The sequence below is a fragment of the Mandrillus leucophaeus genome, unplaced genomic scaffold (genome assembly GCF_000951045.1).
Source record: "Mandrillus leucophaeus isolate KB7577 unplaced genomic scaffold, Mleu.le_1.0 Scaffold167, whole genome shotgun sequence".
NCBI classification, from domain to species: Eukaryota; Metazoa; Chordata; class Mammalia; order Primates; family Cercopithecidae; genus Mandrillus; species Mandrillus leucophaeus.
The window spans coordinates 3,455,231-3,472,602 of NW_012101665.1; the positions used below are offsets into that span (position 1 = coordinate 3,455,231).

Consider the following 17,372-nt stretch of genomic DNA (forward strand, 5'->3'; position numbering starts at 1 on the left):
GTATGACTGTCAATGTCTTTTTTTTTAATTTTTTTTTTTTTTTTTTTTTTTTGGACAACTCTTAATACTTGATTATACAGGCAATCAGATCTTCTAAAACTTTCCCGGACTCGTCCGTGCCAAAAAGAAGTGCTTCTTCCAAACTAGTCCCAGGGCACGGACCTACTGTTTATATTCTTCCTCCCCAAGAAGCTTCCACTTTCCACACGCCATCACTCAATTTGTATTTTTAGTCCACACTTCGCTGCTGAGCTTGGAGATGGGAATTCTAATTCTTCTTGGATAATTCTACTGGAATACCTCACCATCATTTTCTTACTTAACATATTCACAATTCCTCCCTGAAAATAATCCCCATCTACTGCTTTACTATTGTACCCGTTTCACCAGTTATCTTAATTTACAGAATCTGAAACCCAAGAAGCGTGAATGAGTTTTTAAAGTCACATAGCCAACTTAGTGCAGTCCCAACTCTGAAAGGTTGTAGTCATTTTTCGTTCACTTCCTTCATCCAGGATCTCCCTTTAGTCACTAAATTGTGTTGATTTTTCCTTCAAATGGTCTTTGTATCCATCTGCACCCTTCCATCCCCGCTGCCAACCCCCCAATTCAGGTTTTCAACACCTCGCGCCTCAGTGCCTGTGGCAGCCTCCTGGCAGGCCTCTAAATCCATCCTGCACACAGGCCTCGGTAGCTTGCCTGAAACCACAGCATGTTTGCACAGAAAGGATTTGGGAGATCATCAAATCTGTTGCACTAAACAGAGAAAATGCCAGAGCCAACACAAACCTCTGCATGCTGCCTGGGTCCATGCTGATTCCCCAACTACTAAGACAGGGGAAAAGAATCAATTAAGGATACGTTTCAAGATAGTCATGACCCCTCACAGACTGTCAGCAGGACCAGCCTCATGCTTTAAGGACCAGCAAGGAGTACAGTTCTATAGAATCACACAACAGGGTGCCCGAAGATAACTCAAGAGTTGTGGTTTTAAGAGCTCTGCAAGTGGTCAAGTGCAGTGGCTCACACTTGTAATCCCAACATTTTTAGAGGCCGAGATGAGAGGATCACCTGAGCCCAGGAGTTCAAGACCAGCCTGGGCAACATGGTGAAACCCTGTCTCTATCAAAAAAAAAAAATATATATATATATATATATAAATACATATATATATATATACGGCAGGTGTGGTGGTGCATTCCTGTAGTCCCAGCTACTTGGGAGCCTGAGGTGGGAGGACTGCTTGAGCCTGGAAGGTGAAGTTTGCAGTGAGCTAAGATAGTGCCACTGTACTCCAGCTTGGGTGACAGAGTAAGACCCTGTCTCAAAAGAAAAAAAAGAAAAAGAGCTCTGCAATCTGGGTGCCATCTGCACTTCTGCCATCACACTGGGTCTGCAACGTCAGAATGAAGTAAATATAGGAACTGCCTGAAAGTGAAGGCTCCCAGGATTACTTCTGGGGAATCTGGAAGCCACGCTTCAATAGTATGTGGCTGCCTAGTGGAGGGTCCTTAAGTATAGCAGAAGATGTTAAACTGGACCTCGAAGTGTTCTAACATCTTCATTTTACAGATGGGAAAACCAAGACCCAGATACATGAAGTAACTCACCCAGGCTCACTCAAACAACTAGTAGCAGGGCTGAAATAGAACTAAGATTACCTGCTTCCCAAATTAGTGCACGTTTACCTTTCTACTATGCTCTATATCAGTCTCTCATAATTAGGGCAGTAGTCCCAATAGAGTAACAATTGAAAAATATCAAAGCAGCTCTATTATCCACAACGTTCTGTCTTCCACAAACTCCACTCCTACCAACCCCAGGGGTGAGATAACTGTCATACACTGCCACCTTTTTGATTTTATGACCCTCAGAAGGCCCCTTTGCAGGTAGGTATTCATTGTCATATACACTGAGGAGCCCAAAAGTGTAACAACTGCTCGGGCCCTCGAAGAGTTCATTGTCTTGAGGAGACAACGGTGTGCACAGATTCTGCCTCATTAAATACAATAATGAGGGTATGAATAAAATAAGCAGAAAAAAGAAAGGCACACTTGTTTCTGTCTATGAGGGTGGAGAATATTCTCAGAAGTGGTATCTGAGCAGGATTTTCTGGGACAAATAGGAGTTCTACAGATAGGCAACAGGAAAGTGTGTATGTTCTGGAAACACACCAGCATTTTAAACACTGGCCCTCACTCCCAGCGTAACCGGGGAACAGCGCTTGCTGCTCTCATCCTGAGCTCCTGCCCAGGAATACCACTTCATTCAGTCTGTACTAAAATTCTGGTCCTCTTAGTCTTTACCCACCATTTCCAGGAAAGTGCTTAAAATGAAGGCAGAGAGAAGAAAGCCGCTGGCTTGACAGCCATCATATACTAATTAAGTAAATGCACACACCTCTTCCAGATTCTGCAGTGGTTTTCTGTTCTCTTGGCACGAAGTTATTTTTTCTCTCTAGTCATCATGAACCCCTAAGTCCAATCCAAGCTTGTTACCAAGGCTCCATTTCCTCCCACCTAGTTGAGCTCTCTAGAGCATCATGACTCCTGGCCGCTCGCCGATCCACATGAATTCTGAACTTTATCTAATTAGTGGACCTCAAATTCTAATCTTTCTCTCCCTCTGTCTCCCCTTGTCTCTCTCTGTCTCCTCTTTCCCTGCTTACCTCCCCATCTTGACACTCTTCATATGTCCTTTTCCTTAACTGCACATGGCCTTGTTCTGCAGCAGGCCCAAGCTTTACAATCACAAAGAGACCCAAATTCAGCCATTTGTAGTATCTACAATTCGATTACATTCGCTGACCCAGAGGTACTCTGAAAGATTCAGAAAAAGATATTTGTTACTGAACTTAAACATGTGTCCTATCTGTAGCCCATGCTCCCCGTTGTGCACTAGAAATTATTATTTCTAATAAATCTTATAATCACAGTGTGAGTGGTACAATTATGTTGCATTACATATTTGCTGATTACAAGCATGAATTTTCAAATGCAAATACATAATATATTCCACAAGGATGTATTAGGTTATGGCAGTTCCTTTTTTTTTGAGTTTTGAGACAGAGTCTCGCTCTGTTGCCCAGATTGGATTACAGTGGCACAATTATAGCTCATTGCAGCCTCGAACTCGTGGACTCAAGCGATCCTCTCACCTCAGCCTCCTGAGTAACCAGCGTCACGATGACTCACAGGGCTCAGCTAGAGGAGAGGAGATGGTGTCTTAGTTACAGGCTCGATTTGGACTTGGCAGTTCATGATAATTGGAGAGAAAAAATAATTTCATGCCAGGAGAACAGAAAACCATTGTGATTACAAGAGCAAGCCAGCGTGACCTGCTAACTTTTTAAATGTTTTGCAAAGACTAGGTCTCGCTATGTTGCCTAGGCTGGTCTCGAAACCCTGGCCTCAAGCAATCCTCCTGTCTCAGTTTCCCAAAGCTCTAGGATTACAGCCATGGTACCTGGCCTCATTCTTTTTTTTTTTTTTTTACGTGCCAGAAACTTTTCCCCAACCTATCTTCCTCCCTCATCACCAGCAGGGCTCTGCAAAATCTGGTCCCCAGATACTACCGCAGAGGTGAGAATTAAAGAAGAAAGCTAAGAGAGATGAGAAAGCACATTAATTTTCAGGGCATATAGGAAGAGTTTGGGAACCACCTGAATATTTATAAATTGAAAGTGCATTAATTTTCAAGGGCATATAGCAAGACTTTGGGAACTGACTGAATATTTGTATATTGCTAACATGAACTTTAAGCTAATTTATATTTTTAAATCTTGCATGAATAACATAGAAAACACAGAGTGTCCTAGTCACTTTGGATTCCTGGTGTCTGGAAACTATGAAAACTCCCAACTCCTGGAATCAGCCTAACTGGGGAGCAGGATGTCATAAATGTGGTTATCTTTGAGACGAGTGTCAGAAGCCCGATTGATGTGTACTCTAACTAAATTATGCAGTACTAAATATGTCACAAGAAGTCTCAGAGTTTGCTCCCTTGCTTAGTGATAAGGTTGATTCTAATTGGGGATCGCTAAAGATTTTCTCTTCAGTCTTTCCACTCGCCTTCCTGCCTCACCCACCATCCCTACCCTCTACCCTCCTTGCAGTGCCTCTTCCATGCTAGCTCCAATACCCTCATCATGAGTTAGGAATTTCTTCTCTGAGGAATAACGGGCAAGTATTTTTCATTTTTAAAACTACACCTATTAAACCAGCTAAATCTTCAGCAGAAGAATCTCAGATAATAGAGAGAAGTCAACCATGCTAAGAGTTTGCTGTTAAGATCAGCTTTCTGTTAAGATCAGTCCTCCGAATTTCTGCTTTATAACTCTCAAATCATATAGAATTCCAAGGTTGTTTTTCTATTTTTGTTTTGAGATGGAGTCTCACTCTGCCACCCACGATGGAGTGCAGTGGTGCGATGTCAGCTCACTGCAACCTCTGCCTCCCGGGTTCAAGCAATTCTCATGCCTCAGCCTCCCAAGTAGCTGGGATTACAGAGATGCATCACCATGCTTGGCTAATTTTGTATTTTTAGTTGAGATGGGGTTTCACTATGTTGGCCAGGCAGGTCTCGAACTCCTGACCTCAAGTGATCCACTCACCTCGGCCTCCCAAAGTGCTGGGATTATAGACATGAGCCATCATACCTAGCCAGAATTCCAAGGTTTTCACAGCGATTCTCAAGGCTTCAAATTCAGAGACTTCGAGTGTGGATGAGAAGAAGCACTGTCAAATTTCAAACACCAAATGTCCCTTCGTTAAAGACTAAGCAGTCTTTTTCTCTCTCCCCTAGAAGGTTGGGCTTCTATTTTGAGTTTGATATTATATTGAATTCATTTTAATGAGATTCAAACAGCCCTCATTAATATAGAGCCCAGTGTGTTTGTCTATTTAATTCTATATTTATCTCCTGATTGATTTCCTGCCATGCAGCCATGGCTATCTATGACAAAGGGACTCTAACTCTTTGAGCTTAATGTCTGATAATCATGGTTACGTAATACACTAAAGAGTAGCTAACAGTAGCATTTAAGCCAATAATAAAATATACTAAGTTGTCCTTTTAAAGATTTTGCTTTCCAAGTTTACAAAATACAAATACTTGATTGATGTTTTTGTTGTAAAAGATCAGAAAATATGGATTTGGAAGCTTCTTCCTTTGTGAGCTCTCCGTGTGTGGGACATTTGGAACTTTATGCCAGCAGATGCCCTGAGAGGGCTTTTCTCTAAAAATAAATGTCTCTTGAATTCAAGTCTACTAATTTATTTGATTTTAATTTACCACCTCCAAAAAAAAAAATACCCTCCATTTATTCACATGACTCTTTCTAGAAAATATTTCATCCAGCTGGCACAGTGGCTCACATCTGCAATCCTAGCACTTTGGGAGGCTGAGGCGGGCGGACCACTTGAGGTCAGAAGTTAGCCTGGCCAACATGGCAAAACCCCTTCTCTACTACAAATACAAAAATTAGCCTGGCGTGGTGGCGCATGCCTGTAGTCCTAGCTACTTGGGAGGCTGAGGCAGGAGAATCGCTTGAACCCTGGAGGCGGCGGTTGCAGTAAGCCCATAGCGCCACGGCACTCCAGCCTGGGCGACAGAGCAACTCTGTCTCAAAACAAAAAGAAAAAAATTATGATTGACTTCATGCTCAAATGCTAAAGTATGCCTTACTAAGTCCATCAAGATACTTTAAAAATTGCGTCTTAGGTATTTCTTTTGGGAAAGCAATTTTTTAAAAATTTGGTCAATAAAGGAGACTATGAAAAATGAAGTATTTTCCTTAGGAAAATAAGCAACTTGAATTCATATCCTAGGTGATATTGGCAGAGTAATAAAAGTGGTAGATAGAGTACCATATCAAAAATTTTTAACTTATTTCCACAAATCATTGACTGAAGGAGTCTCCTCTGTTGCCCAGGCTGGAGTGCAGTGGCGCCATCTCGGTGAACTTGCAACGATCACCTCCCAGGTTCAAGTGATTCTTCTGCCTCAGCCTCCCGACAGCTGGGATTACAGGCGCGCCACCACGCCCGGCTAAATTTTTTTTATATTTTTGGTAGAGATGGGGTTTCACCGTGTTGGCCAGGGTGGTCCCCATCTTCTGACCTTGTGATCCACCCACCTAAGCCTCCCTAAGTGCTGGGATTACAGGTATGAGCCACTGGACCCAGCAACAAATCATTTAAAAAATATTTCTGAGAAAAAAATTAAAGCTGTAGACACTGTTTCTAAAAAATGCTGTAACCCTTTATATTTACCCTTTGGCTACTGTTTTGTTTTGTTTTGTTTTGTCTTTTGAAATGGAGTCTAGCTTTTTTGCCCAGAGCCTCCCAGGTTCATGCCATTCTCCCGCCTCAGCTTCCCGAGTAGCTGGGAAAACAGATGCCTACCACCATACCCGGCTAATTTTTTGTATTTTTAGTAGAGAGGGGTTTCACCGTGTTGGCCAGAATGGTCTCAATCTCCTAACCTCGTGATCCACCCACCTGGGCCTCCCAAAGTGCTGGGATTACAGGTGTAAGCCACCGCGCCCTGCCCCTTTTGGCTACTTTTAAATCTAATTTCTAATCCCATAGTTGAGTTCACAGTGGTTTAAACAGATATCAAACATATTTTAGGTATTAGAACTCATGGTATTGTCCTGAGAAAGTAACGGAGGTCAACTTAAATTCCCTTGTGATTAATTAAAGGAGTTAGAAATGAGTAAGACTGCCACGGGGATATTTGCCTTATTTTTAAAAATCAAATACAGGTAGCTAATAGGCCCTGCAAAAGATGTAGAGGTTTGGAGAAATGAAAGGCAACCAAGACCCCAATGTAGGGATCTCAAGGGTAAATAGATAGGCTTTCCTTTCTCAATGCTATGTAATATCACCTAAGCACCTGCTGGGTCCAAGCATTCCATTTTCACTGGGCTGGTGTGGTGCAGAAAAGAGACCTGTCCCATTGAATGCAAGACACAGATAATTATAGGAAAATTCTTCTTTAGCATTCACTTGGGTCTCTCATTTCAGAGCAAAAATGGGGAGTTATTTCTGCAATTTGCAGAAATCTCTGCCTTTTACTTTATAATCATGCAAGTAACATGAGGGCAGTTAGGCTGTAGTAAAGTAATAGAGACTTTTGATGATGACTTTACCACCTTAAAATTTTTATAAACAGGAATTAGAGAGTTTAAGAAAGGACACATTCATTAGTGATATAAACTCTGAAAGTAGGAGCTCAATTTCAGGCTCGGCTTCTTGCCAGATATTTGACCTTAAGTAAAGTACTTTATATTTCTAAGCCTCAGTTCTCTTGTCTGTAAAATACAGATCATATTAAGACCTTCCTTACTGGAGTATTGTGACAGTTAATGAAATTAACTTGGGTAAATACATTTTAAAAATCTCATTCACAGTAAGAGTTTCAAAATTCTTAGCTATTATTATTTTTATTATGGAAAAAATTTGGAAGAAGAAACAGTTATTTTGGGGGGATATGCCGGGGAATAAGTTCGTCAAGAACAACAAACAGTATCTTTATAATCCATTAAAAGCTATGCCAATGTTTGCAAGGTTTCCTTCAGCAACAGAAAATTAATACACTTAAAAAGTAAAATCCAAAAAGTTCTTTTAGAGAATAGATGTTTTAGATTAATTCTTTTGTTTTCAAAATAAGTAAGAACCATGGTAATGAACCTCAAAGGTGTATTATCTTAGAGTTTCTGGCTTTAATATTGTAACTGATGACATTAAAGGCTAATTAAACCATGAATTAAAAATCTGCATTGATTCAAAGCAGAGGGGAAATAAACTACTTCAACTTTAGCTTCTGACATATTTACACTTGAAATCAAAGCTTTTGTTAAGTTAAACTAGAGAGAGCTATTTAACATAAGAAAGAGTTAACACTCGCTTAGGGGTGCCCTGTTTTTTAAGTTTGTTGGAAAATACTTGACAAATCTGTCTGTAAAAGCAACTGCAAAAATATTGTCACTGCCCTTTTGACAGTCTGAAAATATCATGATTGTCAAAATAATAAGCAAACTACGTTTTATAGCTATCAAGAGAAAAACATCAGTTTTCTATAAAGTTGTTTTTTTGGCATATCCTAGTGTGCGATGACTGACTACCATACAGATAGGTTAATAATGTCAATATGTAGGGTATCTCCCTAAAAGAATCTAACAAAATCCAAGCTTTCATTTAGGTTGCAGAAATATATCAGCCTACTGAGTAAGTAACCAAACATTGCGGCTGACTTAAAGAACATCTTCTACCCATGGAAATGAACATTTTTTAAACGTCTGTAAGCCCTGGTTTCTTGGTAAAGACAGTAATAGTAATAAGTTTGAGTGGGCAGCTGTTTTCCATCTGTTACTCAGAAATTTTTACACAAGTACTTACTTCCCGGTAGTGTTGAGTGAGTACTAGACCTGTATTACCTTCCTTAAAAAGAGAAAGGAACGTGTGTCAAGGGACTGTATTCTGCTTCTGAAGAGCTATGTACTTAGCAAGTAGTTTACTCAGAAGTAAGAGCCTACAGCAAGCTGATTTCAAAAGTTACTTAATCTTTTTAGACAAGCTGAACATGTCATTCCAGAGGCAGCACATGTAAATTCTCCCAAGACAAGCAACCCACTAACATTGGAAACTTTTGTAGAAGATCTATCATGTAAATGCATCGTGCTAAATTCTGGAGAGAAAGGATGCAAAGATAATAAGACACAGTTTCTGCTCCCAAAAAGTTTTAAGGTTTTAAAATAAATTGGCCTTGAGGTCTAAAAGAAAGAAACTTTTCCCTCTCCTCTTTTTCTTTCACTAACAGTTTTTTGTTTGTGTTTTTTAAGAGTATTTCCTTTGCCCTTTGTATCCATCTTTCTATTATCTTCTGCTGTGTTGGTTCAATGACAATGATTTTGCTGCTAAAGTTTTTATTTCTTCAACTCATCTGAGACTTAGCTTTACATTAAAAAATTTCAAATAAATGTCAGAAAAGTAGTGTTACTTTTTAAAACTCAATCCTGGTTGAGGAGCAATATGCCATTGTTAATTTCCCAAACATTAGGTAAATAAGTAGGTCATGCTCCTGCCCTATATTCTAATTGTTAGCAAGAGAAATTCTCAGTTCAGGATGAGATGTTTGTCTCTTCCAAAATCTATATAGCATTAATTTCATTGAGATACCCCAAAATCTCAAATCTGAAATGTTGAAAAAAATACATGAAAGTAAGAAAGGGAAGTGATGTATCCCCCTGGGATCTACTCTACTTTTTACAATAAAACGCGGCTATAAGAAAAAAAAAATCACATTATCTAATAATTATCAAGTAAAGTTCTGTTGTGTTTATTATTATGTCTGCCTAACAATTCTCATGCCTTTTAAGCACTCTGATGGCTTAAAAGAAGAAATACTAGCTAAAGACATAAAAAAGAAGAAATACTGCATATCTAAAGGTATTTTGTGCATCTAAATTCACACTGACTTCTCAAATTATGTAGCGCCAAGAAAACATAACTACTCCAGTTTAAGAGAGTCTTTGTCGTTCTGAATATTGTTTCTAATGAAAGTACATGTTATTATTGAGAGGCTATAAGAGCTAATGGATTAAATCTTGGGGTGTATTCCCAATTCCACCAACGACTCGGATGTTACCCTTATGCCTTCCTGGGCCTCACTTTGCTGCTCTCTAAAATAAAGAAATTTGATTTTGTCTATTATTCTTTCCAAATGCAAAATTCTATTGCGTTTCTGAGACATGCATGATACTCATGGCTGCATTCAGTTTTCCACTTTCATTCATACTACTCACCTTAACCAGGGAATGTATTTATTACAAATGAAAGGTAATTATTTGACTCATTAGGTTTAGGGTATATACATGTCAAATACCCTCAACCTTACCTCCAGGTATATCAAACAAAACCTTGAGTTCCTACTGCTGAAATTCACAATTTACTCTTACTTGGTATCTGTATGTTCTATTATGTCTCATAAATTTTAATTATCTGGTAAAATGAAGCCTGAAGCCCAATGCCCCAAACACTAATTTCTGCAAATACGGATTCAGAATAGGTTTCTAAAAATTTTACTATCCTATTTCTCACAATTCTATTGCATCTATTATCTTTCATTAAATTATTCTGTGTGTGGGTCACTGTTTTGTCCTAAGTGATTTACTACCCAACCTTGCCCTCCTAAAATTATTTACAATGCAGCTACACAACCCTTTTAAGCATGCTTTAGGCTTGTACTTCCTGGAGGGAACTTCACTTCAGGGACAAAACTATTCATCTGCTATGAACACTACCACTAGCTCCAGTGCCACCTCCCATGTAGCTATGCAGTCACTGCAAACATGAGCAAGCCTAAAACTTGCTGCATCGCATGTGAATTCATTTAACAAGCAATAATTTCCCTTTTCTTTCTGCTAATGACTTGGTTCCATGTAAATAAAGGCCATAAAGTTTAGTTGGAAGAGAATAAGAAAATATCGGAAGTTGTGTAGCCTGGAGTAATTTAGATATGCAGGATGTTCCAAGTTACAAGATTTATTGTGTATCTACAGACACTTTATGATACAAATGGCAATGAGCTAATAGTTATACATGCTTCTGGTGTCATGGAACTCTAGATGTCATTTGTCATTTATTTAAAGGACAAAACCTAAGGAAGTCAGGTTAGGTTTAGGAATCATCAAAAAAAAAAAGAATGTGTCAGTATAAGGAGTATCACAGGTTCCTATATCCTATCAGATATAATAATGGTGATGAGAGCTTTTTCTTTTCTATTTCTAATATTTAGATTACAGATGAGCTCAGAAGCCAACCTCAGAAACTATTTTAAGAATAAAACATTCCATCATTGCAATTGAAGGAATCTTATTTGCAATCATTATTTGCATGTTGGAAAAAATTGTGGTAGCAGAGGTGATACAAAAAGGAGAAATCTAACGCTACCATTTTGACTTACTTTTACCAAGATTAAACATGGCCATCACAACTTCCTAAACTGTGGGCATCTTCCCAGTTCTTATAAGTAAGGATAGTTTACCTCAAAGTAACACTGAATTAAAAGTGAGTTGTGTCCAAAGAGCTAAAGTCAGCACAAATTATAAAAGCCCATGGCTTACTGAGTTCTCACAATTTCAAGCATTTGCCTAAGGCCTTCGCCACTCACTTCTTCCGTACTCACACTAGCTGACTTCTGGGGGAGTCCAGCAGCATCACCGGCCCCCATCGGCACGGTGGCACAGAGCAGCCTGCAACCACTAAGATGCTGGGAGTCCCTGTCACCTCCCTCCCCAGCAAGTGTGTGGAGGGGCCAGCTCTCTCCGCCTCCCTGATCATTTGTTTACTGTGCTCAAGTTGGGATTCTTGGCCAACAGGCAGCTCAAGGGGGAAAGAACCACCGTGTCTTAAGTGCATTAAATCTTCATATTAGCCCCCTGGCTTGGTAAACCTTTATGTTGGCTTTGTTCTCTTTTTTTCAAGCATGACAAACAAGTGGTTTTTCTTTTTCACTTTAATGATTCTTTAAACAAAAAGGGGTAGTTTAGGGCTTTCTCCGAGGCTGATAGGTGTTTCTGTTTAATGAGGTTTTTATTATACTGTATTGGCTTCCCTGAAAAGAAATTACGAGCAGCAAACAGCTGATAATAGAACAAGACTGGAAGAAACAATAACCAAGAGGGGGAAAAAATTAGTGTGGCAGCAGATGCACGCGTTGTAGCTGGGGGATTAAATGCCACTTCCATTCTCCCTTGGCCACCATTGTGCAAGTAATAAAGTGAATGTGGGCACTTATGTGCCAGTTATGTGTGTGCAAAAGATATGGATATAGATATAGACTCAGCTAAACTACCATCTGTGGAGGAAGAAGGCTGGTGAGTTCAGTCTAGACAAAGATGAGTGAAGCTCAGAGTGCGGGGTTTACAAGGGCTGGTCGGTTACCATGGAAACTAATTGGAGCTAATAAGTAAAGGGACATTTTAACTGTGGGAACAGAATAGGAGGGGCTATTTTTCAATATCACCGTTACCTACAATTAATCTTTCATTTTAGGAGTGTCCTTACTTAATTCTTATGGTGAAGCGCTTCACTGTGTGCACAACCTCACACGGCTCAATGTACTTGAAAATCCGGCATCTCATCTTTTAGAATGTGCTGTATTTTAGGTTTAGATCTTTCAAGACAGAATCAATTTCACTTTTTTTTTTTTTCTTAAAAAGTAAACTGTTTGCAGATGGCAAGGAGAAAGGAAGGGAGGTAATGGAAAATTCTTAACTTCTAAACTGACACTCCACTGAGCACTAAAGCAGGCTACAGAGAGAAGGGGAGCTGGGACCTTATCCTGCAGCACCAGCTTCAGGTTTTTGTTTGAGTTGATTTTCCCTAACAAAAGCATTTCAGAACAACAAGGAAAAATGTGTCTCTGCGGGCTCACTCTTACAATACTTTCCAAAGGTAGCATTTCCAGCTACTGCAGAAGCAAGTGTTAAGATCACAGCAAACAGCCACATCTATTGCATCCTTGTATTTTTTATTTTAAAGCAAGTATTAAATCCTGTAAATAGCTGAAGTTATCAATAAAAGAGAAGCAGTGACTGAGTTTTAATGAAAAGATCTACAATTTAATAATAGAATAAAGTGTCTGTGTTAAAAAGCACTTCAAACAATATGTAGGTCAGAACCAGGCCCATTTGGGAACCCCTCACAGACGGTGTGTTGCAAGCACAGGGTTGATAAAGCTTCTTGATTTGACATCTGTACAGTTTCTTAGGTTTTACTTTTGTAACTCAATTTACAGTTTAAGAGAATGCGAACTACCTTAATAATGTCTCTGGGGTCTTCAAAATCTATGCAGTTGAGGTAATCCAGATTTCCAGACATGGGTCTGGATGGATTAACCCCCCTCCCACCAAAACAGGAAAAAAAAATACCTTACAATAATTGGCACTATTAAAAATTTTATGATGCCCAAGGGAAGGGAGAGCCCTGTTGTGCCGTTTGCCATTGTTGAAAATGTTTGTGTTGATTATGTATCTGGACTTAGCTGATTAGGAGTAGTTTAGTGAATACACAATATATTGTGAAACAGACACCTCATAATCACTTCTGAGAAGCAATTGAGCAAATGAATCAGGACTCTAACTTCTGATTCTTTTTTCCCCTCCTTCTTCTTTATAACCCAATTATAAGAAAAAATGCACTGCGGAAAAATTAGTTTTCTAATTTTGTACTTCAGAAAATTGCACCAGGGATAATTTTTAAGTATCTTAATATAATACCACACAAAAAAATTCTGGAAAAACACAAGCTAGTCAAGTCAATGTTGCTAGAAACTGAAATAATTCTCCTTGTGATACTAGCACTCCACGTATTAGGTAACTATTTATAGTCTAAATTTTAAGGCATTAGGCAAGTTTAAGTGTTTTTTTGTTTTGTTTTGTTTTTAAACAATCCCCCTTCCAGTTCAAAGAAATTCAAAAGATGCAATACTTAAAATATTGGCTTCCCACAGACACTGTCAGGGAGTTGGTAGTATTTAAAATTCCTATTTTCTCTTTCAGTTTATCAAAATTCCTTAGATGTCTGATGGAATTTTTGAAATTGTCAGATTTGTGGCAATTAATTGATTTCCAGATATCTTCTTAAAGTACAGTAACAAGTATAGCCATTTTCTGGTTCAGACGGCTGTCAAAGTACTTAGTTTTATAAAACAGTTCAGAAAACCAAAAAAAAAAAAAAAAAAAAAGCACATAAGAAGGAGATATTGAAATGACCAAATTTTGAAAACATTTCAAAGAAAAATTGTTAATGAGCTGTTTGAGCTATATGGGCATTATAAGTGCAATTAACTAGAAGCCAATAAAAATAATCAATGGCAGAGTGCAGTCCTCTGGTACCAAAGTGCTTTTACAAAGAGATGTCTGTAAAAGCAGCAAGTGATTAAAAAAGCCACCTTTATCTATGGGAGCACGTGCTATTTTACATGAGTAGAAACGAAAATGATTTTCATTGACTATTTCTGAAGTTCAGCCTGTGGCAAACAGTGAAGAGCTGTGTGTGGGAATAGGGAAGTTTCTGCTCTTAGCTGCGCCCCCACCCCCTCCCTGCCAGGAATGTTGGAGGCAGCCACGATCTAATCAAAGGAAGGTAGGAGTTTAGATTTCAAAATGTAGATGTCACATTTCAGTGCAAACTACTCCTACATTAACCCTTTATCAGCAAGTTAAGATGAGTCTTTTATCTCCTATGGAAGGGAAAACCTCTTGCTGAAAAGATGGCCCTTCCGTAGATGGGCAGTAAAAAATTTTTAGGGTTTCTTTGCATCCCACTGAGGGTCCCCATCATCCCAGGGGGAGCACGAGAAGTTGTGAAAAGTAACGCGCAACTGGCCATCGGAATAATTCATTCCCTCCACCTTCTCTGTAGCACCTCCCACTTCTCCTCTTTTTATAGCAGTCCTTTCTCTCCGAAAATCTCAGGTTACCTGACTGGGAGTTCTCAGACCTCCAGTATCAGCCCTGCCCTCAGCCTCCAATCCGTAAGAGACACCCAGCCCCAGCAATTGGATTGGGCAGCCCGTCTTGACACACCACTGTGCTGAGTGCTTGAGGACGTGTTTCAACAGATGGTTGGGGTTAGTGTGTGTCATCACATTCGAGTGGGGATTAAGAGAAGGAAGGCTGCCTTGCTGGAGCTGTGTGGTCTTCTCCAAGTGAGAGTCGTAGGCAATAGAACTACTTTGCTTTTGGAGGAAAAGGAGGAATTCATTTTCAGCAGACACAAGAAAAGCAGTTTTTTTTCAGGTAAAGTAAAAGACGTTGAATGCTTCTCTCTCCGTCTCTCTTTTAGCATAGTTTTGAATGGAATGCTAGCACGGCACACTTGTCAAAGCCAGTTGTTGCTGTCCTATCAATGCTGCTATTGTACGGCTGACAGATGACAGTGAGCATAGCTTGATGCTTGGCTGTCTTTGTAGAACTAACACTCCTCATGCCTTGCTTTTGAAGGTGTAGCTAAGAAAATATCTTTGGGAGCCGCGTTTGTACCTTTTCATATGCCCGTTGTATACTCAAAACAGGAGCTATAATTTGCTTGTAAAGAGTAGATAAGGCTAAGAAAGGATTTATTTTAGCTTTCAAAATTAAAATCCACTTTCAAACTGTTGCATTTTACTGCTCAATTTATAAAGATTCTTTGAAGGGTCTATTACTGAGTTGCTAGCAGAGATGGAAATGCTTTCTTCACCAATTTGTGCAAGGTAGATTATGTCTGACTTATGACAGAGCAAAGGGTATTTTAAAATGCTTTTGGAGATTGACTCTAAAGTTTGGAAACTCCTTACGAGAAGGGGCTACCCTCTGAACAGCCGCTAGGTCGGCTTTAAAACTAAAATGCTTAGAGCTGGAAGAAAAGCAGAGGAGGAAGAAGGAGGAAAATGCTCTTTAACATAGCCCTCTTGCAGCTGCAGGGAAAGCAGATGGAGGTAATTGATTTGCAGATCTGTTTGTGAAAGTTTTACAAGTCATGGAAAACTAAAGTAGCATCTCTGTAATGGATCATTAAGAGTCACTACATTTATAGGTTTTAGACCGGCTAAGTGAAGTGTTAATTAAACGTAAATAGATTTTCAGGTTTGGTTATAAACAGGCAAACAAAAAGGATTTAATTATAAACTAGTCATTGGAAATTAATAGTCATCTGGTGCCTGAGCAACATAAAATGAGTTGTCATCATATATGTGAGTAGCTGTAACGGCTCTACCAAAAGCACCCACCAAAATTGAATTGAACTATTTATAAATATAACAAGGGAGTGTATATGCTATGTTTAATTTGTGGTATAAAAAAAAAAAAAGCCTTTCAATTCAGGCTCTATTTTCACAGGGATCAAAACATAAAATTTTTAATTTTCCAAATTTTCTAGCAAGATAGGTGAGCCAATGAGACTGCTGCTGCCCCAATATACTTGCCCTCCGATAGCAACGTTCATATACCCGTGGTATGCAGAGATTTGGGCTTTTTCACATTTGGCAGAGAAACCCAGCATTATCCTTACCCTTTGCAGGTGAGAGATTCTATGAATAATATTGTATATAAGCTGTTCTGAAATAAGAGCTGTTTAGTAGGTTGAATAACAGGATTTATGGCTAGTGCTTTGTGATTTTAGTATTCAATTGCATAAAGATGCCTGTAAAATTATGTTTCAAGTTGCATTATACACACTTTTGGAACCATGCAGTTAATTTTTTTAAATCCTTTTTTTAAAAAAGTTAAGACTAAAACAATATTTTAATATGATCTTTCATTTTTATTCAGAATGTTCCCCAGTTATACTCTCAAACTTCTCCTTCAATGAGAAATTATCCTCATAAATACCCAGACAGTTATTCTGAGTATTATCTGATTCCCAATATTACATCACCAAAATAGAACCAAGTTCATAAGCTGAAGTCTTTTGGAATTCCAGTCATTCCATTTTGACTTTACAATGGAAATGGGGTTTAAAAAAATAAAGACAGAAAGGCAAACTAATATCTTGTGTCGTATCAAGATTAGAACTACATGGACGGCATATAGCATGCATGGTGCTAACCACCAATGCCGTGTTTCACTACTGCAAAGATATTTCACAAGAAAGTCAAGTTCCTCCTCACAGATCGGATTTTCCTCCCTGCGATGTGGCGTGATGGCTTCTAACAGAGGCAAAGTGCTGTTTAGCAACAGGTACCCCACCAGCATACATCCCTAATGCTGCAGACCCATCACAGGGCTACCTGGACAGGACTGTGGCAATATGGGACAATTCCCCTGAAACAACAGTTGTACACAGGATTAGGCAGGATGGAAACAAGAAAGGAAGTGTGGAGAGATAATAAATTCACACCTTGAAACGGCAGTGGTGTTTTTGTCCCCCTAACAGGATAACGTGAAGTTACTTCGTGAACTGAAAGGGCTCACTTAAAACACAGTGCCCGCAGGGTAATCCCAGCTTCTTGTCAAAATCAAAATCTATTGTCCCAGATGGTAAACATGCAGAGACACATTTATGGTGACTTCTACATACCTCAGTTTGACATTTGGTTTCTTCCTGACAGCACTTGTGCTGGTAATACACATGAAGTTCCCATCAGCATTCCGCCAGCTGTGAAAGTGTTTGAGCACACGGGATATCCCTTTCAGAGAAGCAAAAAATAACGGAGGTCGAGGAGATCTGAAATGTGCACTCGGTGTACATTAAGGTGACAGATCTTAGATGTGAAAAGTGATCTGAAAGCTTGATTTGTGAAAGTGACAAAATTCATTTTTATGGTGGTGTGCAATACCAAAATACATTAGTCCAGGTATTGACTGAATCCATGGTAGGTTA

At 39.2% G+C, this 17,372-nt stretch overlaps 1 protein-coding gene across 1 annotated transcript in view; it reads left to right on the forward strand.

The window, feature by feature from the left end:
• Nucleotides 1-14,483: 14,483 nt before the first annotated feature.
• SULF1 (sulfatase 1) overlaps nucleotides 14,484-17,372 on the forward strand; it is a 226,228-nt gene continuing 223,339 nt past the window's right edge. Inside the window, exon 1 of the mRNA XM_011976497.1 lies at nucleotides 14,484-14,809. The gene's annotated coding sequence lies outside the window, so the exon portion shown is untranslated. The remainder of the gene's footprint in view (nucleotides 14,810-17,372) is intronic.